Here is a 21,495-nt window from a genome sequence, read left to right on the forward strand (position 1 = left end):
TGAGTGGGCAGTAGTAGTGCAAGACAGAAATTTAAATAAATATTTATATAAATTATATATATATATATATATAATTCATATTAATTATCAATTTCATATTATAAAAATATAATTCATATTTCTTTCGATAGCGATTAGCAGCTAGTGCGATATTAGGTTATTATTATTAAAAAATCACTATCATTTATCACTTGTGATATCACAGTGCTAAAAAATAATAAATTTATTATATAATGAAACTACATATTGGAGATAAAAATAATTTGCATGCCTTCTATCCATAGCAATCTAACGACAACGATGACACTAATCCAACGGTCTGGAAATTGACTGAGCGGGGTTTATATCCAAATTGAGCCACTGTGATTGATTACATATATCCCCATCAGATTAGATCAAATCACGTCTAAATAATAACAGTGTTATATTATTATATTAAAGTAGAAGTTAAGTGCTATTAGTAGTGAAGTGGTTTTTTTTTTTTTTATAATGGATGATAATGGAATAGTAACCCAGCCTGCGCTAACGGTATACGCTGGCGGGGCACCAGTTTTTTTTAATGGGTGATAATGCAATGGTAACCCCACCCGCGCTATCGGTATACAACGGCGGAGTAACAGTAAAGGATAATAGGTGAGGATGAAGTAGGCCAGTTAGCCCATCGTGACGAATTCAACAAGGATTGTTCACGATGGTTTATACGACGGAGGCGTATGTTCAACAGTGAATTGTCGTTTTAAAATTAGTTAATGCCTAAAGGGTGGCCCATTCTATGCCCCGGCATAGAATGGGCCACCCCTTCCTTTCTGTGGGTGTCGTAAGAGGCGACTAAGAGTGAGGGATGAGTAGCAGCGTCCCTCTTAAAACATCTCTATGAATGAATGAATGAATGAATGAATGTTAATTTAGTATAATTTAAGTCTCTAAAATCCTAACTGTAGTAGACAGTTAATGGCTGAAATAAAAGTAATAATAAAAATACCTTAAATCAATACGTAGAGTATTGAACATACTGAAACAAAACCGCAGCGTTGAACTAGTATTTGCTGTTAATGATATTGAAGAGAAGCAACAAGTACAACGCCTATTTTGATATGTACATTTATGGTTTAAACAAACAAACATAATGTATGCGTGATTATTACAAAGCACACATCGTATTGTGTGCGTATGAAATAAACGGAGCTAAAACCGAGCAAACTGTTATTAATGGATGAAATTATATTGTTTATAAGCGGCTTTGGCGTATTCGTGTAAGATGCCGTTTTTTACCGACTTCAAAAACGATGGGTGTTCGGTAGCGAGACATTTTTTATGCAACTTAGAATGGCAAACAAACTGACGGCCCACCTTATGGAAAGACTTGAATCGTGCTGTATGTATCGAATCAGAATAAATAAATAAATAAATAGTTGGATGACTAATTCGTTGTACTGCTGGTGGAGACTTGCTGGGTTTGAAATTTTTTTTTTTTCGCCATATGTTTGGGTCGTAACTTGGTTGCGATTCCGTATTGCAGTGGGTGTTGCATAAGGCTCACTCAAATCTCGCGCGAAATCTCTGCGCGTCTTTTCTGCGCATGCCCGACGATGGCAAGGCGACAGCCAATAGGAACGAAGGGTTTTGTTCGCGCGGTTCGGAGACGTCGACGCGCGCGAGTGTCTCCGTTCGCAGCTTCTATCGCTGCCTTGTTTTAATTAAAAACTTTATAAAAACCCAAATGGGCGTCGGTACCTACATTCAAGTTGCACCCTGAACGTTTCTGTTTTGTGTTGTGACAAAAACTATGGATAATTGTACTATTTAATGGTGAAGTGTGTGGATTCTAGTATCTTGTGGTGCGAGACAGTTCACGTTGGTACGCATTCTCCTTCTTAGAACTGCTGCTGTTCAACCGGCTGGCCTACGTGAAAGCATATCGGTACATAAGGTGAGTGAGCCAGTTTATTCGATACTGATGCTATAAGGGAGGTAGCAACCAAGTTCTGGAGTGTACCCACGGCCCCATGCGTCTGATCCGGTAGATTTCTTGTATATCCAATTGCGGGTATTGGGTCTCCATGGCCACACCACCATACTTAGCTGTAGTTTTATAGTTTATTAGTTTTTATTAGTATATCAACTTATGTTTCTTTATTTTTTAATAATTAAATAGTTTATTTCGATTTCAGTATACATTTATGTTTACTTTAAGTGTTGATTTTCTGTTTTTTTCCTCTGTATAAAACAGTTCCTCTATTGGTTCCTTCAAGAAAAGTTTAAATTAATGATGTTTTAAAAAGTATGCTGCTGCACATCTCTCGATCATTAAGTTCTTTATTGTACACAAAATATAATGTTAACCACAATTCATTATAAACATAATGTACAAAGGCGAGCTTATCTCTAATAAGAGATTTCTTCCAGCAAACCTTATTGGTATGTATTTTATTATAGGTATATATAATATTGCCATATATATATTATAGGTATGTATATTATATCAGCCTTTAACTGTCCATTTTTGGATAAAAAGGGCTTATTTTATAATACTGAGGTGGCAAACAAGTATACGGTCCATCTGACGGTAAGCGGTTACCGTAGCCTATGAACGCCTGCAATACCTGGGGTATTACGCGCACGCTGCCGACCCTAGTTGTTCAGCAGTGGACTGTTAATAGTTGAAATTATGGTGATGATATAGTAGTTTAATTTTTAGACCGAAATATCCAGTTTTGTCCCAAGTGAAGTCGGTTTTTTTGTGGGACAAAGTCATTAATTACGCTAGTACTGACGAAAGGAAATACCGCTTGACTTGCCATTTGTTTCATACCCATGAAATTTTACTCATATCGTCTCCTTGCAGGGAAATAATGAGAACGAAGTTCGTGCATGCAAATAAAGAGGATTAATTAATTAATTAATATACATTTGCAGTACACGCGTTGTGGGTATATCACGATGATAAATTATTTAAGAACACGTCTGCGAATCCGTTGAATGATTACATGTAATTATGTTACGGTACCAGGCATAATATGTTAGGTTTTGTATACGTAAATTAATTAAGCAGTATTAGATAGCCGCTCGAGCACATGAGCGACTCATATCTGTGTTGCCAGGTTGAGATTTTTTTGCCCCTTTTTTTGGTAAAAAAATTTCTTCCGGAGAAGTTTTTGGGGGAAACTGTGTTTATATATATATATGAATAAATAAATACACTATATGTAATATCTCCCTTTTTGTGGGATAAACTGTTCAGCGATGCGGGCCTTAGTCAAGCATGGTTGACTCTAAATTATGTATGAGAACGGCGAAAGTGATGTTAAAAGAATTTTTTTAACAATGCGACAGGTATTTAGGATGACGGCTTTCTGTAACAAATCTATTGTATGGGAAGGAATTTGTAAGATATTTAAATGCTAGCGAAGATTTTTGGGTACGCTTTCTGTAGGGGTATCATAGGCGAAACAGTATACTCTGTTATGTCCATGGTACTGCTTATGTCTATAGGCGACGGTTACCACTTTCCATCAGGTTGGCCATCAGCTTGTTTGCCATTCTAAGTTGTATAAAAAAAAAGACAATAGTACTGTTGATATTATAGAAATGAAATGAAATATTTATTTGCTTTAAACAGACATTTGACATTATAAGGGCCATGTGACAAACCTTTTTAGCATCTGTTTAATTGCCTTAAAATTGTAGGCGTGCAAATCTAATTTATTCCTTAAATAAGGATACAAATTTAATTTAGACATTATTATGATCATAGAATAATAAAAAAAGAAAAAAAAAAACAATGCTCAAACAATTATCAAGTCAAATCAATAATTGTAAGTACATATTCAATATCGTCAAATAAAATTAACAATTACATTATTATTATTAATTAAATACAAATTACAATAGTATAATTATGTAGAATTATTATTATTATATACGGAAATCGTTTCTGAAATACCGCATGCTATGTTGCAGTAATAATATATATACGTAACCATATTTTAATAATAAAATATCACACAGTTTTCAGTTTTGATATTGATCATCATATCGTCCGTTAACTGTCCACTACTGTACAGAGGCCTCATTCACAAGGGTGAGGGGGGTTGTTAGTACTTGCCACGCTTGGCAGGCGGTTTGGCAATCGTAGTTAGACTTTGGTAATGTTTTAAGAGGGACTTATGTGGTAACAAACATAAAAGAACAACCGTATTAAGAACAAATTTTTTCAAGTCGGTTGATAAATAAATTACCCGACGATAATATAGTCAGCAACAGTTGTGGGTGATCATGGGCGGCGGTAGTCACTTACCATCAGGTGAGCCGCATGCTCGTTTGCCCCTGTGTCGTAAAAAAAATCGGCAAATATTCAATAGCAGTGTAAATTAAAAAAAAAAAGATTAATTGCTTGTATGTTTCTAATTGTTACTAATTCCTATTTAGAAAGCGTGTCTATGATAAATTTAACAAAACTTCGTTACCTTTTCATTAAGTACCTACAACTGAAATAAACCGTAGTCTGGTAACACTCTCTTTGTTGTGGCTGTTGTACTTGACGTAAAACCGGGTAGAGGCACCATTGATCGGCTTCCTAGCTGATTCAACTAAAGCTGATTATAATATATCTTTATTCATATAAATTATACAACAATTATATTTTATTTCGAGTTTTTTTTTCTATTGATGATAATGGAATGGCCTGCGCTATCGGTATACACTGGCGGGACACCAGTGAGGGATGATTGGTGAAGATAAAAAGCCAGGTCAGTTGGCCTATCGTGATGAACTTAACGATAAATTAGTAACGATGGTTTCCAGGGGGAACCGCGTGGAGGTCGACCTGATAAGGTATATAGATAGCAATGGGAACTAACCTTCCCATTACTAACAATCCTTTCCTCCCTGACTTTCGAGTTAGGTAAATCTTGTTTTTTAGGAGTTAGTGCCCTTCCTTTAGATACATGTAATGTGTTATGTACTAACAGAAAAAAAAAACAATAAATAAAATTTAACTTTCTTTTATTATTATATCAGTCACTAACTGTCCATTCTTAAAAATAGATCTTTCCATAGACTGCCTGTTTGCACTATTAAATACAATGAGCATAGAATTCAAATCTCCAGACATTCCATCCTAATTATAATAATAAAAAATGATAATAACTTTATTTGAACTAAAATGCGAGTACACAATTTTCTAAACAGACGGATTCTACCAGAAGAGAGTCTACCAGAGGGAGACTTTGTACAAAAGTTGATTGCTTCGGCACCTCTGTCCCATTCGTGTTTCTACCATGAAGCAGTTGTGTTTGTATGGCTGTGTTTCGGTTTGAAGAGTGGGATATGGCGTGAATTTACAGGGTACAGAGGCATAACACCTGAGTCCTCAGGAATGGCAACGCATGGGGGGTATCATGGGCGAAATAGTATACTCTGTTATGTCTATGGTACTGCTCATGTCAGGTGGGCCGGCAGCTTGTTTGCCATTCTAAGTTGTATAAAAATGAGGTTGCCATTCCCCTGCCAATATGTTCATAGAGATAGAAGATGCTCCTTAAATCTACTCTTAATAATCATCATCATCGTATCAGTCGTTACTTGTCAATGCTAACCATAGATCTCCCTCATAAACTGTCATAAGAAACAGTCCTATCCGGTATAGCAGGACCATAATACTTACTATTTATTAATATTATAAATGTGACAGTGAGTTTGTTTGATATCTATTTAACCACTCAACTGATGTCATGATACGTTGTGTACACGTAGTATTTGGGGTGAAGAACATAGGCTACATCATCATCATCATCATCATCATCACGTTTACAGGTATGAAGTCACAATTAGTATTTAGTAAAAATTAGTTATATTATATAATATATGTAATGAATTATTATAAAACTGATCACGTAGTTCAAACTTTATGTAGCTGAAATGTTTAAGACAAGCCAACCAAGTATTTCTCTTCTTCTTCTTCTTATATTTAAATTAATGAAATTCTAATATGAAACACATTTTCCTTAATATACCATTTTTTTTTATAAAACATTTATTCTTCCTAAAATATATACCTAACATGGCACAACTAGGCTTGTGCCCAAAAAGTATTTGCAGATTTTCTCACACTGAGAAAGAATCTCCATAGCTTTTAATTTGTGGCCCATTTATATATAAACGATATATTTCCTTTGGAAAATGCAGTCTATATCCTGAGAAGATAAAAAAACATTGCTACAGAAAAAACATCTTAAAATTCCTATCACTGATAGGAATTAGCAGTGAACTCTAAAAACGGGCGAGCACAAAAGATCAGAGAAAGGTCGTAGTGTCACAGGTTTTTCTGCCTGAAAAAGCCCGTGTCACAATAATAATAATACTCTTTTTAAACATTTATGAATTAAACCAATTAAAGATTATGCACTAAAAAACCGACTTAAATTGTGATAAAATTAGTTACTTTGATATAAAAACTAAACTACTAAATTTGTTATAATAAATTTTCCAAGAGATCAGTATTAATTTTATTTATTTATTTATACTTTATTGTATACACTGATAGTACATAAAAATATGACAGAGCCTAGCAAATGTACAAAGGCGAGTTTAACTCTAAAAGAGTTCTCTTTCAGAAAACCCAAAGCGAAAAAAATTGCGTATATCCTTTCAGATAAAAAAAAAAAGAATATTCCAAATCGGTTTACAATCGACGCAATTATGAGGCGATAAATATAAAAAAAAAAAATATAATACAATTGGATTGACAACCTCTTTTTGAAGTTTGCCTGATAAATCTAAAGTGCATTAAGGATGAGAGTTTAAAAATAAATGTCTATTATTATAAACCTGTATGACGTGGACTAATCCGACATATTAATGTAGTCGGCGAGTTCTGACGGCGTATTGGTATCGGTTTCCAGATCGATACGTGATGTGTTTCAAAATAGCGGGATTAGCTTATATCAGCGCTAAAAGCGTACTCGTACCAGTAGATTAATAATTTTAGAAGACGATCGTGGATTAAAATGTATCCGATACACATACATTCACATGTGTATACATAAATTATCATAATCAACATATCAGCCTTTAACTGTCCACTGCTGAACATAAGCTTTCCCCGTGGGGGGTTTTGCCAGTAGTTGCAATGCTTGGCAAGCAGATTGGCAACCGCAGTTAGGCTTTAGAGATGTTTTAAGAGGGACGCTGCTGCCCATCCCTCGCCCTACCTCAGTCGACTCTTACGACACCAACGGGATAGGAAGGGATGGCCTATGTATATATATGTGTGTATACATAAATACATTTAGGTAAACGTAATCTTTTTGAAGTCAAAACTTCAAAAATACATTTTTTACTCAAGTGATTTGTAAATATAATTTAAAAATTATAATTGAATAATGCCGTGTGGTTCCGGCATGAAATAGGCCACCTCTCCCCTCTCGTGAGTTTCGTAAGAGGCAACTAAGGAAACTTAATTAACTTAATAACCTGTTATTGGCCATACTAGCCAAACATAAAATGTTTGTTAATTTTATTTGTAAAAAGAATAATAAAATAAAAGTTTTTTTTTTACGTTAAACCGTCAGGCAGAAGGTACGAGGAAATATTGAAACTTTTCGTACTGAACGAAATTCCTAGAAAATGTATTCTTAAAAAAATACAAATAAATTTCAATAAATTGCAAAAATTATATATCAATAAAACATCGTAGCATTACTTTTAACATAGGTAAGTACTTAGTTTCATACGTAAACTGTATATAACACAAATTCAGTTCTTGTCTAACCATTTAATGCTTCGTGAGCCAGTTTCCAAACTATGAGGCAATACAGCAGACTTAAGGTTGATACTTTATGCTTTATAACTTTAACTTAACGAGAGCGACATGGTTAAGTATTAAGATTCATAGTACAAAGTTTGATTACATAGCGGACACTTCAAAAATTACGTGTTCAATGGTTGCCACTACTTCACAAGTTTTCACACGTGTAAATGTGTGTGTGTAAATGCGTGATCGTGCGTGCGTGCGTGCGTGCGTGCATGCGTGCGAGGGGGGGGGGGGGAGAGAAGAGATTGTTAGTAATGGGGTCTAACTGACCCATTGCCAGCAATACACCTTATCAGGTCGACCTTTACGCGGTTCCCCCTGGAAACCATCTTGGTTAATTCTAGTAGAGTTCGTTACGATGGGCTAACTGATCTACTTTCATCCCTCACTGGTGCTCTGCCAGCGTATACCGATAGTGCAGGCGGGGTTACCATTACATTATCACCAATTAATCCTACGTACTCTTCAAACCGAAACACAGCCATACAAACAACTGCTTCACGGTAGAAATACGAATGAGACAGAGGTGCCAGAACAAACGACTTTTGTACAAAGTCTCCCTCTGGTAAAAAATATGTATCCCGTCTTTCACTTAAATTACTAGAGGTCCTTTATTTGTGTACATTGAAATATACGTACAATAAAATGGATTTTTTTTATATAACTTAGAATGGCAAACAAGCTGATGGCCCACCTGATGGAAAGTGGTAACCGTCGCCTATAGACATGAGCAGTACCATGGACATAACAGAGTATACTGTTTCGCCCATGATACCCTCCATGCGTTGCCATTCCTGAGGACTCAGGTGTTATTCCTCTGTACCCAATAAATTCACGCCACATCCCACCCTTTAAACCGAAACACAGCCATGCAAACACAACTGCTTCACGGTTGAAACATGAATAGGACAAAGAAACCCAAACACTTTTGTACAAAGTGTCCCTCTGCAATATTTGGCTTTTAAAATACACAATACGATTGTGGTAACAGGAGTTCAGTGCCTTGATAAAGCAGGTTATGTACTACCTGTAGATTTGAATCTGGCACGTGTCACACCAATATACCTATTATTAGCTCCAAGATAATTTCAGATCAATGAATATTGGTTACGCACATGTTTGTTATCTTTTGTTCCGTTGAAGCGTATTCATTTATTGATAGAGAACAATTAGTTTCAGGAATGTTTTGTTTGTTTATTTCTAGCAACTATTGGCGTAAATTCTGAAGCGGCATTTCACTAAAACCGTGGTCGTGAGGTATCGGCATAGAAAAGGTAACCCCTTCCTTTCCCGTGGATGTCGTAAGAGACGACTAAGGTAGGACGAGGGATAGGCGGCAGCGTCTCTCTTGAGATCTCTCCAAAGCCTAAATGAGGGTGGGGGACCAGAGGGAGATTTTGTACAAAAGTCGATTGCTTGGGTACCACTGTTCCAATCGTGTTTCAACGGTAAAGCAGTTGTGTTTGCATGGCTGTGTTTCGGTTTGAAGGGTGGGATATGGCGTGAATTTACTAAGTACGGAGGAACAACGCCTGAGTTCTCAGGAATGCCAACGCATGGGGGTATCATGGGCGAAACAGTATACTCTGTTATGTCCATGGTACTGCTCATGTCTATAGGCGACGGTTACCACTTTACATCAGGTGGGCCGTCAGCTTGTTTGCCATTCTAAGTTGTTTAAAAAAATTAGGTTGCCAATCCCCCTGCCAAGCGTGGTAACTATTGGTAAAAGCCCTCTAAGTGGTAGGTTTATGTTCAGCAGTGGACAGTTAAAAGCTGATAACAAGATGATGATGATGAAAATACTAATTTATCTCCCTATTTACTCATGTGAAGCCAGAGAGGATCACTAGTATAATATGCTGTCTATTCAACTAAAAGGTCATCTGAATAAACCGACTTCGAACAATAACGAGTTGGTGTAATGACACGTACATTTGCGGAGCCCAGTTCGGGTGGGACACCGACTGATTCGTTACCTATATTCTGGTTTTATATAAGCTAAGAGGTGTATTGTACATGTGAGATTTGTCTGAATAATACCATAATAAAAAAAAAAAAAACAACAAAATAATATCATTGTTAAAGATCAAATGATTTCAAAAAGAAGAAAGTTTTAAATTTTAAATATAAAATATAAATAAGTTTTATTTTCGTTTTAAAACTACGTCAATAATACAAGAATTTGGAAAATTCTTATTTTATCTAAAATTAGTCTAATAGAAGTATTTCAAAAAAAGCGTTCACGCTCACTTTTTATCTTTATCCGAGCAATAAGTGCTTTATATTATTCCCAAATTCGTGTATAATATAGTATATATCATATATGTATAAGTATATTTGTTATTCATATATATTTATTCGTTTATATATGTAATTTTAGTATGTATGTATATCAATAATTAGTAGTACCGCATTCGAGTATTCTGACACTTCCCTATGGTTGACTGAGAGAGAATGCTTTTAGCATTAAGTCCGCCATGTACACATATTTGTACTAATGAATAAATAAATAAATAAATTTTATCAAAGTGAGTTCAATAGTTTAGTTTTTGTTGTAGTTAGACAGAAGTCGGTTACACACTGGTTTAATTGACAAGGTCAAATGACTTATAAAGGTGGACGCAGCCACCCGTACATACTTAATACTACCCACATATATAATAGTTTTTAAATAAAAATAACTGATTTTGTCATGAAGTATTTTTTTTTTTGTCTAAGAAACACGATTTTAAGTATTTCCTTTCAAATAATTATCACTGAACATACAAGGTAACAATTGCATTGTTTCCTTCATTACGTTTTACGACATCCTGAAAGTGATAAGTAATTGTGACTAAATACATTCTTGACCTATCAATTGTTAAGTTTTTATAAATAACTAAGTCTTTACTAATATTATAAATATAAAAGAGAGTTTGTTTGTTACTTCCTGACGATCAATTAGTGGTTACATGTGGCATACACATACTATTTGTTTATACTAATGTTGTTTTTATACCACTAAGGTGGCAAACAAGCATACGGCGCACTTAATAATAAGCGATTACCGTAGCCTTTAAACGCCTGCAATACCAGGGTTTTTTTATACAACTTAGAATGGCAAACAAGCTGACGGCCCACCTGATGGAAAGTGGTAACCGTCGCCTATAGACATGAGCAGTACCATGGACATAACAGAGTATACTGTTTCGCCCATGATAACCCCCATGCGTTGCCATTCCTGAGGACTCAGGTGTTATTCCTCTGTACCCAGTAAATTCACGCCATATCCCACCCTTCAAACCGAAACACAGCCATGCAAAAACAACTGCTTCACGGTTGAAACACGAATAGAACAGAGGTACCCAAGCAATCGACTTTTGTACAAAGTCTTCCTCTGGTAGTAGGGATATTACAGGGAAGAAATCTCTTTACTCCCTTTTTGAAGAACCCCATGCTGTAGGCTCTCACAAAAATCTAGGCAGAGAGCTCATTCCATAAACTGAGTGTTCGTGGGAGAAAACATATCTGAAACCGCGTTATACGCGATCATTTAGGCTGTAGGATATGAGGGTGAACTCCCTGTCGATGGCGAACCGTATGATGGTAGAAAGTGGCCGTAGGCATCATATTGAACAATTTCTCTGAACACAATCCGTTGTGCAAGCGGTAGAACACGCAGAGTGAGGCAAAAATCTCTTCTATGACTAATATTATTGTAATAATATAAAGTGTAAAGATTTTACTATATGATTTTTTTTTAATTTGCATGCCTACAATTTTAAGGCAATTAATACAGTAAAAAGTTCTGTCACATGGCTTTTATTATACTGAATGTCTGTTGAAAGCAAAGAAATATTTCATTACATTTACTTTTTGTTTATAAAGGATAAACACATCTACGTCCATCTACAGAAAGCTACATTATCAAACAGTAACAAATATATATATATATATACGAATTCTACCGTGGAAAAACCAAACATCTAAAAATATAAATAAATTGAAATCTAAACATATATTAAATAAAATTCTACTGTACTAATTCTGATAAAATTTTTAAAAGATCAATATGAAAGTATATCCTTTCAGAAAAAATAAATTAATTTTTCAAATAGACGGAGTTATGAGGTATCTAATATAAAAAAAGTTACCACCGAATTGAACTCTTTTTTTTTATGTCAATTGAAAAAGACGTTTCTATAACGTTTTATAACTTAAGAATATGTTTATATAATTATATATATTTTTAAGTTTGTAAAATAAACCTATAGCTCAGTACGTGCTTTGGGATATTGTAAGTGTGGTGAGTAATTTATAAATAAATAAATAACAGACAGGGCAAGCGAGCATACGGCTAGTCTGGTGGTAAGTAATTACCACCGCCTATAGTCACCCGCAACGTCAGAGAGATTGCAGGTGTGTTGCCAGCCTTTTAAATACACATTTTTACCCCGATCAACACTATTCGGTGAAAAAGTAATAAAAAATTAAATTTAAAATAAAAATAAAAGATACGCTCTTCAGTTTTAACAACACTCTATCAAGGAGTATCTGGCTTCATTTCCGGGTGGCATAGCTTCGTTTGCATTCAATCTATTCCGCCAATTAACGGGCGGGTAGCGTCCAACAGGCGTTCGTTTATACGAATATCTATTTAGGCAGTTACTGGATAAATTTATAAATATATTTTATGAGTATTTTTTTTAATGTGTGATAATGGAATGGTAACCCCGCCTGCGTTATCGGTGTACGCTGACGGGGCACCAGTGAGGGATGATAGGTGAGGATAAAAAAGCAGGTCCGTTAGCCCATCGAGACGAATTCCACTAGAATTAATCACGATAGTTTCCAGGGGGAATCGCGTGGAGGTCGACCTGATAGGGTAAATTGCTAGTTATAGGAAATCAGACCCCATTACTGTCAATACCTTCCCCACCTTTTATGAGTATGTATTTATTAATCAAAAATATGACTGTGTTTCGGTTTGAAGGGTGGGATGTGTCAGTGAAATTACAAGGTATAGAGGCTTAACACATTAATCCTTAGTCATCAAGCAAGTGGATTGTTAGCTTTTTTATCATTCTAAGTTGCAAAAAAAAACAATACATGACTCCAATTTTTATCTCATGCAAATAGTTCAGTATTACTTTTATATTATCTATGGTTTTTTTTATGGGTGAAAATGGAATGGTAACCCCGCCTTCGCTTACGGGATACGCTGGCGGAGCACCAGTGAAGGGTGATAGATGAGAATGAAAACAGGCCAGTTAGCCCATCATGATGAATTCATCAGGAATTAACCATAATAGTTTCCAGGGGGAACCGTGAGGAGGTCGACCTGGTTGGGAATATTGCTAACAATGGGATTCTTAGTCTCCATTACTAACAATCCCTTTCCCCTCTTATCTATGGTTTAGGTATATGATCGCTTAGTTTAATGTTTATAACAGAATTAATTATACGAATAGTCTCTATGTTATTACCGATATTAAAAATATAGAAGTGAGTTAATTTATGACCTCTCTTAGCACGTTAATGGCCTACCATGTCGCAATGAAATTTGGTATACACATACTACTTGGGATGGAGAAGAACATAGGCTTTTATCAAATTATTTTTATTCAAATATAGACTTGTTTACAAGCTCTTTTATATAGTCATATTTTTTTAAACTATTGCAGAGTTCGGAAAGTTGTTGTCTGCTAAGAAGAGCCCGCAAGAAACTCAACAGTTACTCTTTTAAATCTCTGTTAACAAATTTTATTTTTAGATTATAAAAACATATATATATATATATATATACACATACTATAATAAGCACATATATATATTTATTTTAATGAATTATGTCTAAAATTACATGGTCATTAAAAATCCCATGTATGATCGATTAAAACCATGGACCCTTGTCGTTCAATTAGTCAGTTAGTGTAGAATAGGCTTCATTCAATAAGCATTTTTTAATAACAGTTTTAAATTTAATTAAATGTAGATCCAAAATATTCTTCGGTATCTTATTATAATATTTTACGTCCATTCCTATAAAAGACCCACCCGGGTCATCGAACATATCGCAGCGATACATTTTATTTTTTGCTTATTAATATTTGACGAAACAAAGTTACATTTAAGAATTCACTTAATAAATACTAAGCTAAACGTTCCCGAGTAAAAGCTTTATGAGCTACACAAACTGCACCCCATATTTTCTCCCTTAAACCCCTATTGTCTTATAAAAAGCATCTCGACCCATGTGTGGCATATGTCCTCATAAGGTACCAACATCGAAACCCACTTACCCTAACGAGTGTGGAGCGTTTACGTCCTCGCAGCGCAGCGCTCAATTTGTACCTCTTACTCGCATTAGGCTATCGGTTTTCGGAAAGCAGCATCGATGTTATGAAAAATATGTTTTTATTAAAAAAAAAAGAATGTGCAAATACATAAATTGTTTAAACGTTTTACTGAACTAGTTTTTATCTTGCGGAAGTCCATATCACTGGTTATTTGTATAGAATTATTTTGTTTAATTCCGCTACCATTAGTACGTTTTGCAAAACGTGCTTGAACAAAATGGCGGTCGGAGATTGATGGTTGATATGGAAGATTGTGGAACTTCTGCTAGTAATAATGATTGTCAATCTTCAAATGTTGGCAGTCACCCACATACTAATGGTAGTGGAATTAAACAAAATAATTCTAATCAAATAACCATTTATTTAAACAGCAGTGAAATTATATCAAAGACATGGTCAGAAGTCAAGCTAAACATAAATCTAATTGCGCGGGTCTCGACAGATGGGTAAATGTCTTCACTCAGTGGGTGTCTACTGATGGTCAGAGTCACCGTGACCGGCCCAGAAAGTGATTGCGTAGTGACCTTAACGTATTTAAAAGGTGAAGTAGACTAGAAGAAGGAGTTTTGAAAACAGGTGGGTGCCACCTTTGCCCAGCAGTGGGATCATAATCTACATCATTGTATCAACCATTATATGTTAGTTTTTGTTAAAAAAAAGTCAGTTAAAAATAGAGCGCATTTCAATTCTATCCATCCATCACATTTTTACCTATTTTTTGTATATTAAGGTTTATATATATAGTTTTTTATTTATATAAAGTGTCTACTCTACTTTTCACTCTTTACTGTTTATTTAAATATGGAACAAATGTAATTGTTGGGTATTTTTTTTTATCAATGGACCAAAAACCTATGGATACTGAAAATATAGACACGGTAACCTAACTCTTAATTGGGAACGGCCATTAGTTGCACTCGGCTGAACATATTGATTGACGAAAATAAGTCCCGATAGACGTATAATTATGAGAATATGCTATGTTCAATTGTAGGTTATGCGTGTTCACAAACGAAATATATTTGTTTATTTTTTATTTATTTATTTATTGCCGTCTAATCTCGGTACAGAATGAGCCAACTCTTTCTTTTCCGTTGGTCTCGTAACATCGTTGTGAGCTCTTAACTAATGATTTCAAAATATGGTATTACACGTACTATGTGGAATAGAAAAGGGCTTTAGATTTTTTTTTATTTCTATTCTGACCACGCGAAGGAACTCGCGGATAAAATCTAGTAATAAATAAATAATACTGATCATATTACACAGCGCCATCTCGTGCCAAAACATCTTTGCTAAGCAGACCTTGTACTGGTACTAGACAACGGATGTGTTTAGAAAAAAAATTACTGTTTCGTGTTTTACTACGAAAGGAATAACTTTTTTTTGCAGAGAAAAATGCACTCGCATAAAGAAACTTTAATTTTTAACGATCCCTTGATTTCTCAATGCCAGCAAAATCGCCTTGCGCCTTGCGACGATGACTCTCAAATTTAATGATCAAGGTTGACAGAAATTCTCAAATGGAGAGGTTAATTAAGCCGAGTCAGAGGCTCTCGAGCGGCTGTGGTCCCCGAGGAGCGATAGTCCCAGATTCCGGGAGTGAGTAGTCGTTAACTCAATACAATTCATCGTGGCCCCCCCAACTACTGCGGTGTACTTTTTAGCTGACTAGGAGTACCATGAAACCATACTAATATTGTAAATATTAAAGTGAGCTTGTTTGTTATTTCTTAGCGAATTAACAATTTAAAAAGTCACTTTAAAATATAGTATATATGTACTATATAGCATAGAGAAGGATATATGCTACTTTTTATTGAACAGATGTTTAATTTTTTTAAATTAAAATATCAGGTTAAGAGGCATCATATCAAGTTAAAAATGGCACCTTAAAATTGGTCATAATGTTTCATTTTAGTTTGTTTCATTAAATTTATGTTATTTCTTTATATATAAGTGTAAATATATTTTCAAAATGACCTCAAAATTATTATCATCTATTAAAAGTTTTATTAGTAAAATTTATGAATTATCATAAAAATAAAGAGGCAAAAATTTACAAAAATATTAAAATTATACACTTCTAGATATCGAATAAGTATAGAAAGATGCAAATTTTAGAAACAGTAATATGTTGTCTTTTGGGAGGTTAAATTGATACTTTACAAGTAGAATGATAAATTTTTTTGACAATCATCATCATCATATCAGCCTTTAACTGTCCACTGCTAAATATAAGGGGGTTTTTCAATTAGTTGACACACTTACCCTATACGCGGACCACACGATCTTATCGCCAACAGATGGCGCTAAAAATAAAAAGGTGTAAAAAAATTTACATACTCATATTGTTGGTACACGCGAACCAAGTTGCTGTTCCAGCTAGAAATAAGGGAGACTCGTAAAATAATATGTTATATCAAAAAGTTAATTTATACTTTGACTTTGATAAGATAATTATATTGTATATACACAATTATCATTCCTCCATAACATAAATTAGAAAATTTCAAACAAACAACAAATTCGCCTCAACTTTGATTTATTATTCAAATTCATTCAAATTATATCACGTATCTACACACGCCGAGTCTCAAAGAGTTCGTAAGTAACTTGTAAATCACTGAATTATGTAGTCGCCTATATAATGACTATATAAGACTTTATTTGGCACGTGTTTTCAAATTTGATGACAATTATACGGCTCAGGTGTTGCCATATAGAATTTGTATTGAGTAAAAATGTTGCCATTCATAAAGTTAAAGTTTTATTAATACAAAATATAATTATTTTTTAATAATATATTAATTTTAGTATTTTAATTATACTTATTACAGAATAAGTGTTTTTTTTTGTATTAAAAATAAACATATTTTAATTGGCCCAAATGGTTGCCCCCATTTTCTGCAATAAATAGTAAATAAATGCTTTAATATATATTATGAATGACAAAATTTTTTCGTCAGAAGTTTAAAAATGCTTCGATACCTGAAGTAATTTGGGTGAAATTTAGTAAATACACGAACCGTATCGTGTATTAACAAAGAGGATACTTTTTATCATGATAATTGATCCCGTGGGATACTTAACTTTCTTTTCCTTTTTTACTCTTTTCCCATCCCTTAGATCCCGGCGGATCGAGATTTCGGGAAGTAAATTTTTCGATTTAAGTTTATCGAATACAGAGTAATGCATTTTCAAAATAAAAAAAAATATTTAAATTGTGACTTTTCTTCTCTGTATATACTTCTCTTTCTCTGTAATACAGAAAAATCTAATGTATAAAAATAGGATTTGTTTATAAAAATAATTCTTCAGCTCGCCAGCAAATTTCCCAAGGCGAAATACTAATATAAAGTGTCGGGGAAATGTTTGTGAGAATCGCTTTAGAACCCAGGAGTGTGTTTGTCCTGTATATACTTGTCTGTTTATAGGTAAACACAGTTGCGCCACTTTCCGTCAGATGGACCCTCAGCTTATTTTTCTGCAGTCGTGACATTTTGTTTTATACGTATACCCACCAAGGTATACAAACTGGTCTAAGACTAGTCTCATTTTACAAGAATTTTTATATATAATACGACTTGATAACTTTTTAAATAATTTCTGTAAAGAGGAACATGTTATACGTATATTTTGTATATAATTCCTTAACTGGTATAATAAAGAATAAAAAAATAAACTCTTTTTATTAGTCTCTCTCGAATTTGAATTGAATATTGAAATAAACAATTTAAAAAAATATTTCTCAGTATTTTATTAGTAAATGAAATAGTAACTATACAATATCTATACAAAGGGAATATTTTAAAAAAAAAAAATGTATTGAGAAATCTTAATAAAGTAATCTTAAGTCAGACTCGCGCTCGTGTCACAGCCGCTCTCGATTAAGGGTCCCGAATGGTGTCGAAACTAGACGATTTTTTCTCGACCTAATTTCACGTAAGTTACACTGGTAGTTAGTACATTAAAATATATTGTATACTTACGAAAATTTGGACAATACAATCTAACTACTTCAAAAATCCACACGTAAGAAGATGTAGTCCAAATATATCTCCGATATAAATATTTATTTATTTATTTATATTTACTATCTAAAAGAGCTCGACAGATTTCCAATTCGCTCCCATAGCAATCACAATATATACAAACATAATATCATTTATTTATATACAATTTTATAACAACTTCGTCTAGAGATAACTCGAATTTCTTTCGACCCAATACTCAAAATCCGACTGGATGTCCCGTTTAAATATTTAATTACGCAGGAGATCCGACACGGCAAAATAAATATGCGTAACCCAAAATATACACCATAAACCTCGATTTTGACGCGGACAATGACAAATACGGCACAGTTATACCACTTAAAGTTTGGACTTAGGTGCAAACTCGATTATGTACAAATCACTAACCTAAATCTATACTAATACATGTATTATATTGTAAGAGAGGTAATATTTTATTATTTATTTATAATTAATAAAGTTAAAAACTACTTAATGGAATTAAAAACTTATTTTAACTATATTAAGCTACATTATATATAAAGTCAAACTGCTGTTGCCAACCTGCCTGCTAAGCATGGCCCCGTTTTTTATGGCAGTCTATATTCAGGCTTATGTTTAGAAGTGAACAAAAAACAGCTTTTTTCAATGTGTGATAATGGAATGGTAACCCCGCCTGCGCTATCTGGCGGGGCACCAGTGAGTGATGATAGATGAGGATGAAGCAGGTAAATTAGCTTATCGTGACTTCAACAAGAATTCGAATGACGTGAATTCAACAAGAATTAGTCACCTTATCCAGGAGGAATCACATGACCGACTTGATAGGATATATTGTTAACAATGGGGCTGTCAAACTTTATTTTTAAGAGTAATTTTCCTCCCACAAATAAAGGCTGATATTATGAACCTATATTATCATCGATTAACATAATATATATATATTAAAAAATTCTATCTATACGTGCAAATCCAGGCGGAGTCACTAGTAATTTTTAATGTTTCCATGTTTATTAATATTACATAGAGATAAGTACTGATTTATTATCGCTGAGCTAATGTTGACTACTGAATTTATATTAATACGTAATTATGTTTTTAAAGATTGTTTTATATAGCCTGCTACTAATCATACATTGGTAAATCCCTCTGATGTCGGGAGTTGAGATATTCTGCGCGGCATTTGTAATATACGAAAATTTATGATATATTAGAACGAAATTATTAAAAATTTAACTGGAAATTAATAGAAAATAATCAAAGTCACCAACAAGGAATCGATCTCGGTGTAAAAACAAACGAGGAAGTCAATATTATTTCTTAAAAAGTGTGTTACAGGTTTATGATAATGCTCATTATCACTTGAGACGTAATGATGACGTCGAAGATGTGGAGACTACTCTCAGACCAATAAATAGCAACACATTGATATCGATTGTATCGATCTGGTAAAAACAGACGCTTAGATATAAGTGTGTCAATTTTGAACTTTGAAATGAAATAATCTTATAGAAGTTTCTGATTTAAAACTAAAAGACGATGATTTTTGAAAATTATTCTCCATTAGAAATGGAGAATTAACATAAAAAATAATTAATATAGGTAATTATCCTCCTTTCCACTCAGGGTTTTGCTGGAAGAGAACTCTTGCAAAGTTAAGCTCACCTGTTGTACATCTTTATTTAATGTAAATTATGTTATGAGCTGATTCAGAAATCTCTTTCACCAGAGAAAAATAAAATTATATCTGACTAATATTATATAGAATATTTACATTTTTTGACACAGATATTCCTACGGGAACAGCTTCACGCGATCAAACCCTCGGATCAAATAGCCGATAGAAAAAATTACTTGAAATTCTCCACAAATTGTTACACTATGGGTTTCATAAATGAAGCTGACCAAATCAATAAATATTACATAACAATTTGTTGAAGAATAGATAGGGGGGTTTATCTATTTTTCGTCCAACACATTCCCGGATATGAGCCAGTGGACACAAAGGTTATGGGGTATCAATGGAGATTGATGATGCTTTAACCGTTTTTAAAAGACTTGCAAAGAGATTATATTGACAATATGTTTCTATATTTTTTAATAACTATATATTAGACGATTAGGCCACTAATTCTATACTAATCTCAAAAATCAGTATTGATTTCAAGAATTATTTTCGCCATACATAATTTAACCGCTATTAATGTTTTAGTCCCATATTAATTTTGTAATGATTTATTTTTCTTTTTAGAACAAACACTCCTTGTTGCGAATTAAAAATCTACATATAAGCATGTGAACAATTTCAAGTTCTAAATTCAAATAAATAAATAGATATGTCTGTAATACGCTCGCCGGTTACGGGTACTTTTAATTAGGCCTTTCTTTAGCACGTCTCCTATTTAGTCGACATACTAATTTTACCGATTTCTATTTAATTTATATAATTAAGAATAGACTTGAAATATGTATTCATAAACTATATATATATATATATATATATATATATATATATATAGTTGATAGATATATATATATATAGTAGATGATATAAAATGTTCATGAACCGAGTAAATTTTAAAATTTTTTCACCATTTGATGCTCTATTTATTCTATATAATATCAGGGTAGGTATTCTTTTTTTCAGAGCTAAATGTGTTGTGTATCTACAACTGTCTACAAGAGACCAAATCCCCGTATAAATTGCTAACTAGATTCATTAATGAAATATATAACAATACTAATTTAATTTAAACAACAAAGATACTACAGTGTAGCAAGTAATAACAAATATTGAGCACAAATAAAGTTTTAATAATTCTAATCAAATTATCCATATTGCTACAGAGTTAGTTATAAATTAAACATTATTATCATTAAGTTCTAAGTTTATATAGTCTAACGGAATTCAGGTGTTGAAGCTCACTTTGTATTTACTTGGGATTTTGATTAGTGAACTCTCTTTGAGGTGCCTTGTTGATGAACTATGGAGTATAATAGACATAGGAATTTAATTAGGGTGGTTATTTCAAGATGAATAAACAGATAATGTAATAAATGTCTGTAGATCTACGCAGAGCACCAAGTAAGCATTTTTTTTAATTATTTGTTGAGTTAACAAAACTAGCTGAAGTTACGAGTTGCTCAATAGTTATGTTTATCGTTATTTTGATATATATCATTTTAGGCATTATTTGTCCACTGCTGGACATCTGGAGTCTGTCATAAAGAATGGTCCTGAGCCACCTGCATCCACTGACTCCCTGTGATGCATTTCAGGTCATCACTCCATTTAGTGGAGGGTCGTCCTGCACTGCATTTGCCC

At 33.6% G+C, this 21,495-nt stretch overlaps 1 protein-coding gene across 2 annotated transcripts in view; it reads left to right on the forward strand.

The window, feature by feature from the left end:
* The first annotated feature begins 1,670 nt into the window (after positions 1-1,670).
* The window catches only part of LOC113522870 (inactive ubiquitin carboxyl-terminal hydrolase MINDY-4B), a 155,049-nt gene continuing 135,224 nt past the window's right edge, over positions 1,671-21,495 (forward strand). For both annotated transcript variants that reach the window (XM_052899616.1, XM_052899617.1), the window contains exon 1: positions 1,671-1,930. The gene's annotated coding sequence lies outside the window, so the exon portion shown is untranslated. The remainder of the gene's footprint in view (positions 1,931-21,495) is intronic.

This window comes from Galleria mellonella, unplaced genomic scaffold (assembly GCF_026898425.1).
Source record: "Galleria mellonella isolate WM207_F2 unplaced genomic scaffold, CSIRO_AGI_GalMel_v1 utg59, whole genome shotgun sequence".
Taxonomy (NCBI): Eukaryota; Metazoa; Arthropoda; class Insecta; order Lepidoptera; family Pyralidae; genus Galleria; species Galleria mellonella.